Genomic DNA, 14,039 nt, shown 5'->3' with positions numbered 1-14,039 from the left:
TATTAATTTTCTTTGGGATAAAATGACAATGTTGTCTAATTTGAAAAGTTTTGTAAAGATTATTCTATGTAAATGCCTTTCTGAGGTGAAGATTTAATACACTGATGTTAAACTAAATTTAATTATATGAATTATGTGTATTGTTATACTTATAATTTGGTAATCACCTTTTTAATAACTGTTTTTCATTTCTTGCATCTGAAGAATGAAAAATATGAAATACTTCTCAAATTTTCATATTATCCTTGTGAAAGTGCCATGTTAATCTCTGTATTGTAATTTGAGTATACCTGCTGCTGAAGCATGTAGTATCCTCTAAATTATGTAGTTAATGATGAAATCTTTATACAGGCTTATATCTATGGGTGCCCACTAGTAACAAGGAAACCTTATTTTTCCTAACAATGCTATCGATCTTATTTCCCTAAAATTCTGTGAATAGTGGAAAACATTATATTGATCAATCAATTGCTCACATTTGCAAAATTTTTGTCAATGACTATCAAATCTTTTAATTTGGAATTTGATCGTACTCTCAAATATTTATAGATAGGTCCAAAGGTGATGGCTTTTTCAAATATTTATTTATCCAACTGTGTTAGCACTGTGGACCTAATGGATTGAAAGTAAGCATTGCTTAAGAGCTACTTCTAAACTTCTTCAGCTGACATTTTCCCAAATGAGGTGTTACTGGAATAAATGTATACATGAGCCTTTACCCTTCTTCCATGTGGGAACAGACCAACCAGAATATCTTACCCTGACAGCACAGATTGTCTTACTGGAACAAAACTAATCTTGGTTACAAGGGATCATAGAGAGACGAACAGTTCAAACAAAACTGTTCAGACTAGAAGGTATTTTATCAAAATATAATTGTTTATTGTACCTTCCATTTCAAAAGTAGCTGAAGCCAAGAAGGTGAAAAAATGTTGGTATGCATGATTACTTAATGTCCTGGTCTGTCTACCATCCAACCAGGCAGGAACTTACACTACTGCCTTTTAATCACCAAATATTTTCATAGTTGCAGGAGAAGTCCATATGTTTCTCCTCATTATTAGGCATTAAATTGATCATGTTTTAATCACAGTATTTCCTATTGTCTCCATGCTGTAAATCTACAAATGGTAAAGCTTTAGGTCTAACTCTATCAAACACTGAGGTAGAGATAATGGAATAATACTTAAAAACAGATTTGCCATTGATACAGTAACTACAACAGAACAATGCAAAACATGTGCCTTTTAATTATAGTATATATAGTTATATATTTTTAATTATATGTGCTGATTTTATATTTCACACAGTGAAACTTACTAGAATTAGTTGATAATTTGACAAATAAATTGATATTTATTTATTCCAATAAATAGATATTTATTTATTCCAATAAATAGAATTGGAATTAAAATCATTAGGTTTAAAATATATATTAGAATATAAAAAGTGTCTATGCAATATCTTTAGTTTAAATTTGTGATACATTCTGTTCTTGGTCTTCTGAACCCACATGGCAAAAAAACAATGTTTTCCTCTAATCTATAATGGATTTTACTCTGCTGCTCTGTTTATTGCACTCTGCTGCTCTGTTTATTGCTTTAACTCGCTTGTCCCAAAATGATTTTGTCCACATTTCTTAAGCATTCCTACTGATAATACCCAAATTTAGCTAAGATGTCTAAAAAACAATATTCTTCTGCAGTACCCATGGGTCCTAGGATCCTAGGTCCCAGTTACCTGCATCATCAGATAACAGGGCCAAGACTTCTCACCCAAGCCCATGCAACATGTCAACACAAAGTAATTGAAGACCCATCTCAATTTCTCATTTCCTATATTTCAGGGCCCCAATTCCTTGAGATGCAAGAATTAGCAATAAGCAATTGTGAAATGCAAGGCAACTTAAAATGAAGGATGAGATAACAAAATTTGAGAGAAAGTACTGTAAGTCAAATATTCAACTTATAGATGACCAGCCCATACTAGTGAACTAGTTCACAAAGTGTCATAAGATTATATTTAATACCCCTCTCCTTTGATTAATGAAAGATTTTATTCCAACATAAGTGGGCCAAAAAATAGTTCCTTGAAGGATAGATCCATAATTGGTCTACCAAAGCCCGGAAAACTTGACTTAGAAGTCAAATGTAATTCAGAAATACATTTGAAGCACTAAGGAGTGCTTCAAAACACTGGGACTTCAGTACAACATGGTTCTGTGGTATAAAAATGTCACTCCCAAACCAATGATAATCTACGTTTAATCTCCTGAAAGTGTATTCCTTTTCAAATAAACTTTGTAAAATCACATTTGCCAAAATAACATTTGACAAGTTGATGATGCTTAGTGACATTACAAGTTTTTCAAGTGCAGGGAGCAAGTTACAATAGAGTAGAATTATTTACACAGCACTAATGCCAAACACGTTCAACCATTCATTAAAGTGTAGAAATAGTACCACCCACAATTTGCGTTTTTCAGTAAGGGCCTTGCAGAAATGTGTTAAATAGATCAGCCTCCTAAATTTCAAACCCAAACGTTAGCTAATAAATTTCATCATTTAATAAGGTACATTTTAAAAAGTCACAAATAGTTGCCTTATCATATGTTATTTTATGTTTTCCCTCTGTCTAACATAGTAAGAAATATAACCTTAAGTCTTGAATATGAGTACTCATTAGAGATATGACAAACATAATATCTGTCTTCTATTTCTATCCTATTCCTCTCTAGGTATAAATTTTAATTTTCTTCATTTTCCAAAACTTATAGGTAGTAGAAAATATTATTCCTTGTAAAATAAAAGAATCTCACCATTGTACAAAGCCATTTATAAAAATTTGTAGTTAGTAATACATTCTAAGCCATTTTTAACTTTCTTTTTGACTAAAGATTAATCTTCCAAATGGATGAGAATAAAATCATGTTTAGGTGCTTCATGTCTGCATTCTTGCAAATTGTTGCTGCAGATGAATCAATTATGGAAATATAAGCTGACATCACTTTAAGAATATGCAGGATTGAAAGTCCATGGATTGTATATAAACCTTTAAAAGTATTAATAGACAGTTTAACAGAATGACTATCTGGAAGTTGAAAGCAGAGAGGAATTATAGTAAAGACATAGAATGAATGAAAAATGAACAAAGGGCAGAGGAATTATAGTAAAGATATAGAATGAATGAAAAATGAACAAGGGGCAAGTACAGCTAGAATACTCAATGGACACATATGATAAAGGAAGTAGTAAATTGAAAATAAATCTTGGAGAAAGGGTTGGTTGAGAATGATGGAAGGAGTGACTCCGATCTAGGAGCATTGGACAATTAGATAGATATATTTAATTGTAAAACAATTGCACAACCTTTTAAAATTCAGTTCAAAAACACAACAAGAAACAAAAACACTCAAAAATCACAACCAAACAGCAATCTCCAGAGAGTATGAATATGACGTCTCAAAATTTTAATCAGTTAATGAAGGGCAGTCTTGGGAAAAGCAAAAAAAGCTGTTCAAAGAGGGAAGTTTGGGATAGGGGAGAATTTTGAACAGAATTAAATAGATTATCTAAGGTTATAAATCACCTACATCTGCTGCAAATAGTATATTTCTTCTACGAGTTTTCTGTCTGAACTGGATAATCCAGTCCTGAGACACACTTGGTAATTTGTGAGGATAGAATGGAAGAAACAAGATCAAGAACCCATTACTCCACTGGAGAGAAAACAATATTCTTTATTTTCTCTAATCTCTCTTCACTACTCTTTCTTCAAACTTTTAAGTCAATTGATTTTGAATTATATTTTTCCTTCTTTCTTCTGGCAAAGTAATTCATTAAGTATTATTTGCCATTTTCTTCTTTCATGCTGTTTAATTGGCCAAGTGAGTCCATTAAACTTCGCTCTTGCATTTGGTTGCCATGAAACAACATCTATGTTAATGAGGAGAAATCTAATGTATAACTTTGTCTCCAGAAAACAGTCCAAGAAGCTGTGATCACAAATATTTGGCTATATTTTTTTCTTTTACCTTGAAAGACTTCTTGTGTCTAAAGTGCCCACAAAAATAAGTACTCCATCACTTGTTGGTTCAATCAGAATTGTCTAAACTCAACAATATATTTTGCTAACAAGATGCGTATACGAAACAAAAAATTATTGCACTTTTATCCTCTCTCTTAAGATTCTCCTTAGATAACACATCAGGAACAGTGAAGTTACTCTATGCAAAATTATTTCAATTGATTATTTTTCTCTTGGTCTTGCATTTCTTCATCAAGATGTATGGAGGAGAATAGAGTTAAATCACCCATACCTTGGAAGACAGTGTCTGTTACAAAAGGACAATACTTCTATGTCCTACTTCTATGTCCTCCTCTTAGCTCTTGCCGGAGTTCCAATTAATCACAGCTTCTTGGCTTCATGTCTAGTGAACCTGAAGGACTATACGGGCTCCACCACTACTACATCTTCATTATTTCTCTTTTAAAACTTTTTAATTGCCTCTTTTGGGTTTAGAATTTATTTTCATGTCTTCATTCAATCAGTTCTGCATTGTAATGAGCCAAATGGGCTCTGTAAACTCACTTTAGGGAGTAAAAATACTAACACAATTTATAACAAAAAGTTTTGGCCTCCCTTCACTGCTAAAGACAATACGCTTAGCTAAGTCTTTTAAGAAAACTTTTTAATTAAACTTTTCCATTTGCTCAATTCTTTTCTGAACTTTTTGGCATATGTAAGAACAGAAGTCTTCACTATCTCATATGGAAAAGGATATTATTTTTTGTGAGCCACTTAGAAATGTGAAATCATTTGTTTGAAGTATCCAATCAGATTTTTTTCTGTGTTTCACTGCTTCACATCCAAAGACATTGTGGAAAGTGTTAAAAAAAATGTGTAAACCCAACAACTTCTTTCATTGTAAAGGGCACTTTCTCCCTAAATATTTTGACTCAAATTATCTTTTTCAGAGAATTACTGTTTGGTAATTAAAGGTATATTCACAAATTTTGATGCCTTATTTTTTTTTAAGAACTTTGAATTTAAATTCCAATACAACCTTGTTTCAAACAGTGAAATTATAGTTCCTGGGTAAGGACAATTCCAAGAGAACCTACAGGATTTACAGCAAGGCTTCTCAGGTTTCTTTGTTTAGTGTGAAAAAGAGCCATCTTCATCCACATTGCTCCCTCTCTACTGTCTCCTTGGATTTCTTTGCATGAAAGCCTATTATTCCAGGCAATTTCAAATTTTCTTCATAGGCTAAGTTGTTAAAATTTTGAACAATTAAAATTTACCTGTCATAACTTTAAAATTCTTGAAAATCCTTTATCACAACCGCGAATTCACTGATCTTAATTCCACCTTTACCATCAAAAAGTTAACATGCTGTTTTCATGATATAGTATCCATGCAGCTATTATTTTCCAGTGGGTTTGTTATGCGTGTATATATCCATATTAGCTGATGCTAAGTAAAATGAATTCCAAGATATGGAACAAGATTTTTTTCATTTGTGGTTGTTGTTTTTGATGAACTATGTGATTTCAGTTTTCTTTGGGTTTTTCCCCTATGGTTATCCCTGCCGTATATCATTTTGTATTGTAAATACATTTAACTTAATTAGCGAAGGGAAGGGGAAAAGCATAATGGTGAGACAAAGGACAAAACGGAAACCAATGCAGTAGCAATACTCACAAGACAATATGTTGGAAATGTACATTACAACTTGTGAAGGGATGAACGAAAATGAGAGAGGGTTAACAAGTTTGAAACGTTATGATTTATACCTTACAATTACTGTAACACCACTGTACATCACTTTGATAATAAAATTGAAAAAATAAGCTGCGTAAAATATACTTTCACTGTATTGGCACAGTAAATAATATTCTTTATGTGGTAATATTTTAAAAATCAATACTATTTGGCATCTAATATGAATTAATTACCCCTTCTTTATTAGAGGGTAATCAACTTGAATGTTATCCAACTAGACAATATTTTCACAATATACTTGCCAAATTTTTCAAAAAAGTATAATTTTAGTACTTTATCATTCTAAAACAGAAAACAGTTTAATGCTATGGAAACCCATAACTTTTTAAAGTATGTTGTTTAGAGGACAGAATATATGTGTTCTTCAAAATTCTTATGACTAATAACTACTCATTTTTAAATTCTCAACATTCCTGAGAGATTCAAAACAGTACCTGTTTGCATGTTATGTAATTCTGCAATAGATGCCGTTTCCAATGGTGTGTTACAGATTGAGAAGTCAACAAAAAAATAGCCAAATTCTGGTAGAGGATAAAACTATGAACCGTGTGTAATAATTAATTCTTCAAGAGTAAGCCATTGTTTATCAGAGTAAGCTATTATTTCTATGACCATCAATCTCAAGATTTATGCCATAAAATAATCCTAGCCCAACAGTTTCCAACTTGTAAAGGGCACCTAAAATTCCTTAATTCACATCATGAATACTACACCTCTGCTAATGAGACACCCTCCTTGTTCTGAAAAGAACACCTTAATAAACTGAGCTGCATCATTTTTCCTCCACTGGTATTCTTGAGATCAGAAAACTTGCAAATATTATTTATATTTATACTTTTTTAACTATCATAGATATTCAGGATGCTAAGATAGGAAAATTATGGTTCAAAGCCCACCCAGACAGAAAGGTTTCTTAGAATCCTATCTCCAAAAACTTCTCCACAAAAGCCAGACTCAAGTGGCACTGAGGTTTAAGTGGTAGGACACGAGACTTGATCATAAACAGGGTCAGAGACCCTGTCCAGGCCAAGAGTTCAAGCTCTAGGACGAACTAATAAAACAAAAACAAAATTGAAAACAAACCCCAAACCTAGCATTTTTCTACATGTATACAGAGACACGTAAATAAGGAAATGGCTTCCTGTGTTACACATCGGTAGAAGAAAGTAGATGTCACACAATTACTCTCTTCATACCATATTAAACCAAACCCTTAAAAAATTGGTTTTTCTAAATGTATAAATTAATGTCACCCATTTTTTTGGCAACTCTGTCTACATTATTCACATTTACATGGTATACATGAAACTGTGGGAATTATCTATTAACTATGTTCTAATTATAACACTCTTGAAAGAATATCTAGGCAAATAGAATGCCAGAATCATTTGTGAATTTTTCAATTAATCCCTCTACTTAAAAAGAATTTTGTAGTATCCTATAGAATATGAAATTACAAACAAAACCAAAAAATATATTTTAAATGTAAATTCTAATTTACAAACTTTGCTAATTTACGAACTTTGCTATTTCTCCAGACTTAAGCTTTGTAATCCTTCAACATTTATTTGGAATACAACAGAATGAGGCTTACTTATTTTTCCAAATTTTTGTGTGGGAATCATGAACTATTTTGTATCTAGGAATTTTCTGTAATGATGAGAGCATTTAAAACTCAAGTGAGGATACATATGAGTTGCATTCAATAGGAAACTTGACTTCTCAAAACAATGATAAAATTAGCCCAAACTTCTGTGTATTCCTTTTTTGTTGTTTGGTTTGTTTTACTGAGACAAAATTATTCTACTTGGTCCAGGGAAGTTATCGTTATGTAATTCCACTCTCTAACCTCCTGTCTGAGTGCTAGAATTCCAGGCTTGGAGCACATTGCCCTGCCATAGTTTTTTATTTAATCTAGAAGCAGACTAGCAATTCTGAACTTCTCCTATGATCTTATCCACTAGACTGACTGCTCAGACTGTTCATATACTATTTTCAATGATGTTTTAACATTTGACACAGAATATGAACATTTTCAGATGCACCTGCAGGGTTCCCTGATTCATTCCACCATGGATCCTAAACCATTAATAATGATTGCTTGACTCTCTTACTATCTCTGATCACTACTTATGTAATATTCTTAACTTCTGGGGGAAAGTTCACTTGAAGGCTTTCTAATATTAAAAATTAACACTTGATTCTAGTCTTACTCAGGACCTATTTTCTATTGTTTTCTAAGTTTTCTACATATTCTGAGAATTATTTCATTTGTGTATTTTTGTGTGCACCTATAAGTGCCTCTGTGTGTATGTGTATGTCTGTATGTATGTAAGCAAAAATCTAAAGCTGTTATTCAGCAATCTTGCTCTTGACTGGTATTCCAGGTTTTGGATGGTTAACTATAGGTAGTGTCTCAAAGCCTATAATGTCCAAGCTGATTGCAATTTGAACTTCCCTGACTCCTTTAGATTCTTAGGTTTTATTTTTCCAGGAGTATCAACTTTTAAACTTCAAACACTTTTGTGAGTGTAAAGTCTAAGCTGTAGCTCATATTTTTAACTCAAGAATTCATATAAAGATAGATGAACATATATATTACATATACTGAGGGTACACTGTTAGAAATGTGATCATAAACCAAGTTGTTTTGAGATCTGAGGATTGGGGTTTAAAGCCATCACGGGTAGGAAAGTCCCGGAGGCTCTTTTCTCCAATAATTACCAGAAAAATGGAAGTGGCACTGTGGCTCAAGTGGAAGAGCACTAGTCTTGGGCTACATTTCAGAGGGACAGCGCCCTTTCCCATATTTCAAGTGCCACGAACAACAAATATATATATATATATATATATATATATATATATATATATATATATATATATATGAAAAGGAAAGAAAAAGAAATGTGATCTTAGCCACCAGGTTCATTGCTAGTATAATTCCTGTTCTCTCAAGATGGACTCTTTTTTTCCAGTTAAGTCTATTCTCCTATATCTGACTTGCATTGGAAACAGAATAATTCTTCCATTCTCCTTTTTGCACATTTACATGATTAGCAAGCGTGATTTAGACAGAGAGTGGCCTCATGCTTCATGTTCCACTTAGCAGTAATGCGTTCTCTATATCACTCCCATTAATCTACATACTGGACTTGGCTTTATTGTTTCAATGTTTTCTTATTTGTAGAGTCTTCTATATTGTATTGAATACTTATACATAAACACAGAACTTCTTTTTCTCCTATAATTGCTATTGTTTCTGTTACTGTTAACTCATGTACACTTGGGAAATTAATGCACAGCACATAGACTCACAAAAAATGATCTGAGAACCTTCTTCCCATTTAAAATTCACCTTAATTTACAGAGCACATAAGAAGTTTGAACAAAATGTTCTCACGGATAATGTATTTATAAGCAATTTAAATTTTATTTCTCTTTACTAAGTTGTCTCTGAAACACCTGTTACCTCATGTCCAAAAGTGTCCTTGTGCTATTTCAGTGAAGCCAGAACGCATTCATTTTTTTCTGGAGCAGCACCATAGATTGTTACTGGAAGTAAGTGGAAGCAACTGTTACTGGATGTGGAAACCGATCCCAGGAGAGGAATTGAACATAGAGAAATGGCAAAGTTCAAGTTAACTATTGCTTTCCTTTTTACTGTACAAGAAAAGAATCCAAGGCTGGAAGGAAAATCTGTCCCTGACTTTTTTGAGTGTGTCCTTTACTCATATAAAACTTGTCTGTAAACTTGCCTAGGTTGGCTTTGAACTAAGACAGTAAGAAATCTCAGTGACATCAACTGGATGAACTTCTCTTTTGAACCATGAAATATTAGATGAAGTTTATTATAAAGCTACTACTTGACAATTTTTAACGAGAGAATATGTTTAGCAAAGAATCACAACAAGTAACTCAGCAAAAGTAGGTGCACTACTAAATCATTTGGGAAGATTACTATTGAATTCATCATTCCTTTGGGGGAAATTAAAAGCCATATTTGCAATTTTTGTTGGTTGGGAGGATTGAACATTGATCCTGGGCAATGTCTCTCAGCTCTTCAGTACAACATGAGCACTCTACAACTTTAGCTCCAGCACCACTTCCGGATTTCTGGGGTTAACTGAAGATAATTGTTTCATGGACTTTCCTGACCAGGCTGGCTTTGAACCACAATCCTCTGGTCTCAACCTCCTGAGTAGCTAGGATAAGAGGAATGAGCCACCAGCACCTGGCTCATATTTGCATTTACGTGCACTTAATGTCACTATGTAGACAAAGAATGGAAATCTGAACCAAATGATGTGACATTGAAGCTTTTCAGAATTGAGGTAGCAATAAATATATCCTCCTTTCCCATTTTGTTACATTAATGACTCATGAGCTATGGGACTCTTACACTAGCATCCTTTCATCTTTATCGGTGTATTTAGTATAAGAAAATGTTCAAAGAGAAATATAGAAAGACAGATTTTTAGAAAGCAAAGGAGATCAGGTATTAAAGAACAGCATAGAAGGAGATACATTTATCACACAGAGATTAAGAACTAGCCTAGGAGATTTTGAATGCTAAAGGCAATGATGAATAAGCCTAGTTGATAGCTAGTTCTTCAATAACCAAAAATGGTTCCCTAGAAATGTTTCTGCTATACCTTAGTTACTATCATTTTTCTTTCCATCTGGAATTATTCCTTCTCTTCTGTCACAACTGTTAATTAACCTCTGCCCTTTTGGTGCGATGACTTGCCAAAAGAGTTTCCAAATCTCACTCAGACTACCCTTCTCATTGTGATTAGCAGTGACCACACTCAAAAGCTTGGAATCTTTGAATTTCCAGAATTGATCTTCACCTGACTTCTAAGCACATTCCTGGCATTAATTGCCATGACCTGATGAGCAAAATATTTTTTTTCAACACAGTATCCTAACACAGGTAAAGTACATGAATTAGGGGCTATTGTCAGGTATCAGTATGGAAGGAGCAATTATATATTCCAAATATGGGTTCTTTATTTTGCATTTACTAACTAAATGTTCATTGTTGTTGTTGCTGCTGTTGTTGTTTTGGCAGTCCTGCGGCTGAAACTCAGCGCTTGGGAATTATTCCTCAGCTTTTTTTTTTTCCTCAAAGCTAACCCTCCACCATTTGAGGCACAGGACCACTTCCAGTGTTTCCTTTTCAATTTATGTGGTACTTAGGAATTGAACCCAGGGTTTCATGCATGCTAGGCAATCACCATACCATGAAGCCACATTCCCAGAACCCTAAATGACTTTCTTAAGATGGAATTACATTTTCATTCTGTAACTATGTATCATAATTTTAACCAGAAATTTTTGCTAGAAAAGAGCATTGAACATAGAACTGAGTCCAGTAATGCTAGATGGACAATGGATAACTCACAATGTAGCCAGGGCACAGAGGGACTTACCTCATGGAGCTGGTACAGTAGACTGAGCGAGACAGCTCCTGACCCACAGGCTACCTTCAGAATGAGAGGGCCACCTTGGTTCCAACCACATGGGGATGCTGTGCCACCTCCTCCAGCACCCATTGAATCAGTTCCTGAGAGAGAAAGAGAAAGAAAGAAGGTCAGAATTACACTTAAGCCAGGTGCCGGTGGCTCAGGCCTATAATCCTAAGTACAATGGAGGCTGAGATATGAAGATAGTGGTTTATACCCAGGCTGGGAAAGAACACCTGTGAGACTCTTATCTCCAAAGAACCACCAGAAAACTGGAAGTGGTGCTGTGACTCAAGTGGTAGAGTGCTAGCTTTGAGCTAAGGAGCTCAGGGAGCTGCCCTAGGCCCAAAGTCAAGCCACATGACTTGAAATAAGTGGATTTCCCACCACAAGAAATCGATTGAATAGCACCCATTGTCCTAGGGAGCATGGCAGAGAAGTCAGGCAGAGCTTCCTATCAGCTGGGAGTCATTAGTAGGTCACCTGGCTTCTCTGTGCCTCAGTTTCACCATCTTCAAAACTGAACAAAGTGAAGGATCCCGTTACTCATGGGATAGGGTAATAAAGAAAAAGAGCCCTGTTTTGTTTCACAATCCCATACCTGTTGCACCATTAATAACACACACCATCTCTGAGATCTTTCCGGGTATCTTTCTATCATATGCTCACAGAATTGCCAAGAACAGTATCAGATGGCCCATCCCTCTGTGCCTGTCCCTGCTCCAGAGATCCCTCTGTATTAATCCCTTGTTTCCTCACAACTGTCCCATGAGGGGATTGAAGTCCAATGGTCGAGGTCCATCCCAGAGCTTCACCTCTGGTCAAGAATAGGCTGCCGTGGACTGAGTTTGGGACAATCCATCTAAACCAATGACTGAGCGAGGCGCTACATGTCTACCATCTCAACTACGGAAGACCAGGCCTGGTGGCTCATGCATGAAACAGATAGGAGGACCATGATCCAGTCAAGCCTGAGCATATATTAATTCTCCATCTCAGAAATGCCCAAGACAGAAAAGCTTGACTCGCATGGTAGAATACCTGACTGGAAAGCCTAAGGACTTGAGGTCTAACCCTAATATACCAAAAAGAACCAGAGTCCCAGTGCCAGAAGCTCATGCCTATAATCCTAGGTACTCAGGACACTGAGATCTGAAGATCACAGCTCAAGATTTAAAATAGGGTTGGCCTCACCCATAAGACGTCATGGTGAGAAGACCCAGAGTTTGATCTATGCTGTTGCGCTCCATACTAGCAGAACTCATATCCTTACTATGTGTTGGTCATGCTCTCTGTCCCCCTGGGAAGCCATACCCTATAGGCCACATTCCCAGGTCTTTGCAAGCTCCCACTGCCACCAACCAGGCCCAAGGGAGTACACAGCTCCATTGCACACAGATCCCTTATTCTTGTAATTAAACAGTGCTGTGTCCCCTTCAAGCCTCTCATCCTTCCAGGCCCCCAGACCTCAGCTGTGAAGCCCATACATGCCCCAAAATTAACAGGTAGAAGTTACCAAAGCATTCAGCCTCCTTGTTACAACCCACTTCTACACACACACACACACACACACACACACACACACACACACACACACATCCAGACTGGTGACAGAAGACTCATCCATGCAGCACCTGCAATTTGCCAACTTCTCACTCACCTGAGCACAATCAGGCTGCACAAGGAAAAAGATGATTTCTCTGTCTCTCTGTCTCTCTGCCTATGTCTCTCTCTGTCTCTCTGTTTTCAGGAGAAAGTTTGACCGAGCACAGAACACAAGGGCTCACACAGCAAGGGTGTCTATCTTCTGTATCCAACACCTCCCATCCCCAGAAAAAAAGAAAAAGACCCCAGAAGGTAGGTGTAGACATCTTGTTCCCCAACTCTCACTAAATCTACCGGGTTTCCACTAGGGAGAGGAAGGGCGCAGACGTGTGGCAGTGTGGCTCCCACTGCTCCAGGCCAGAGGATCTGTGGCGCCCACTCCTCTCCCAAACATGCATCTCCCCGTTTCCTGGGACACTAGCCGCTGGGGATGGGGGTGAGATCCTCGGGTCAACACCCAGCCACACCCCTGGGGCACATTTGTGGCAGGGTGTGGCCCAGACTGTGGGGCCCAGGGGAGACACCAGTCCGGGTCGGAGTGGAAGGGATATTGGGTAGCAGATTGCGGGGCTGTGTGGCAGCCACTCACATGTGTTGCTGGCAAAAGCTGTTGGCAGCAGCTCCAGGTGGGGCAAGCAGCAATGGCAGAGGCATGACAGACACTCAGGCCCTGAGCAGAGGACAGGGGAGCCAGGACCAGGTCAGGGCCACAAGCTGGCTCATGGCACACCATTGCACCATTGCCTAAGGAAATCATGGTTCTGAGCACACAGCACCAGGTTTGAAATGCTGCTCCATGGGGAGGGCTGGGGTGAGGGAGCCAGAGCTCAGGCAGGCACATGATGGGCCTGAGGAAGGCCTTTCCTCCTAAGCCTCGAGTCTCTTGCTCACCACTCAGCCACCTCTACCTTCCTCAACTGCTGGTAGTGGTGTCAACAAACAGAGGGAATCAAGGTGCTACTGGGAAGCATGGAATGTGGGCGTGGCTACCATTCTTGTATCCCATTGGTCAGAAAGAACTATGATACAATGGGGGTGTAGCTGGAATCCTGTGATGCAGGCAGAATGGGCGGAGTCAAAATGACAGCAGCCCCTTTTTCGCGGAGCTCTGTCCAAGCCAGTTGGGGACAAGAGGGTGACCTGCTTTAGCCGGATGGCTGCACAGATTGTTGTGTATGTCGGTTT

The 14,039-nt window shown here is 36.9% G+C and overlaps 1 pseudogene; it reads right to left on the bottom strand.

Moving 5' to 3' along the window:
- Positions 1 to 208: 208 nt before the first annotated feature.
- Positions 209 to 305, bottom strand: LOC122122160 (annotated as a pseudogene).
- Between the last annotated feature and the right edge of the window lie 13,734 nt (positions 306 to 14,039).

Source organism: Dipodomys spectabilis, unplaced genomic scaffold (assembly GCF_019054845.1).
Source record: "Dipodomys spectabilis isolate Male_0828 unplaced genomic scaffold, ASM1905484v1 ptg000205l, whole genome shotgun sequence".
Lineage (NCBI taxonomy): Eukaryota > Metazoa > Chordata > Mammalia > Rodentia > Heteromyidae > Dipodomys > Dipodomys spectabilis.
Note: the sequence above shows the minus strand (reverse complement) of the source record. Positions and strands in the feature narration are given on the sequence as shown.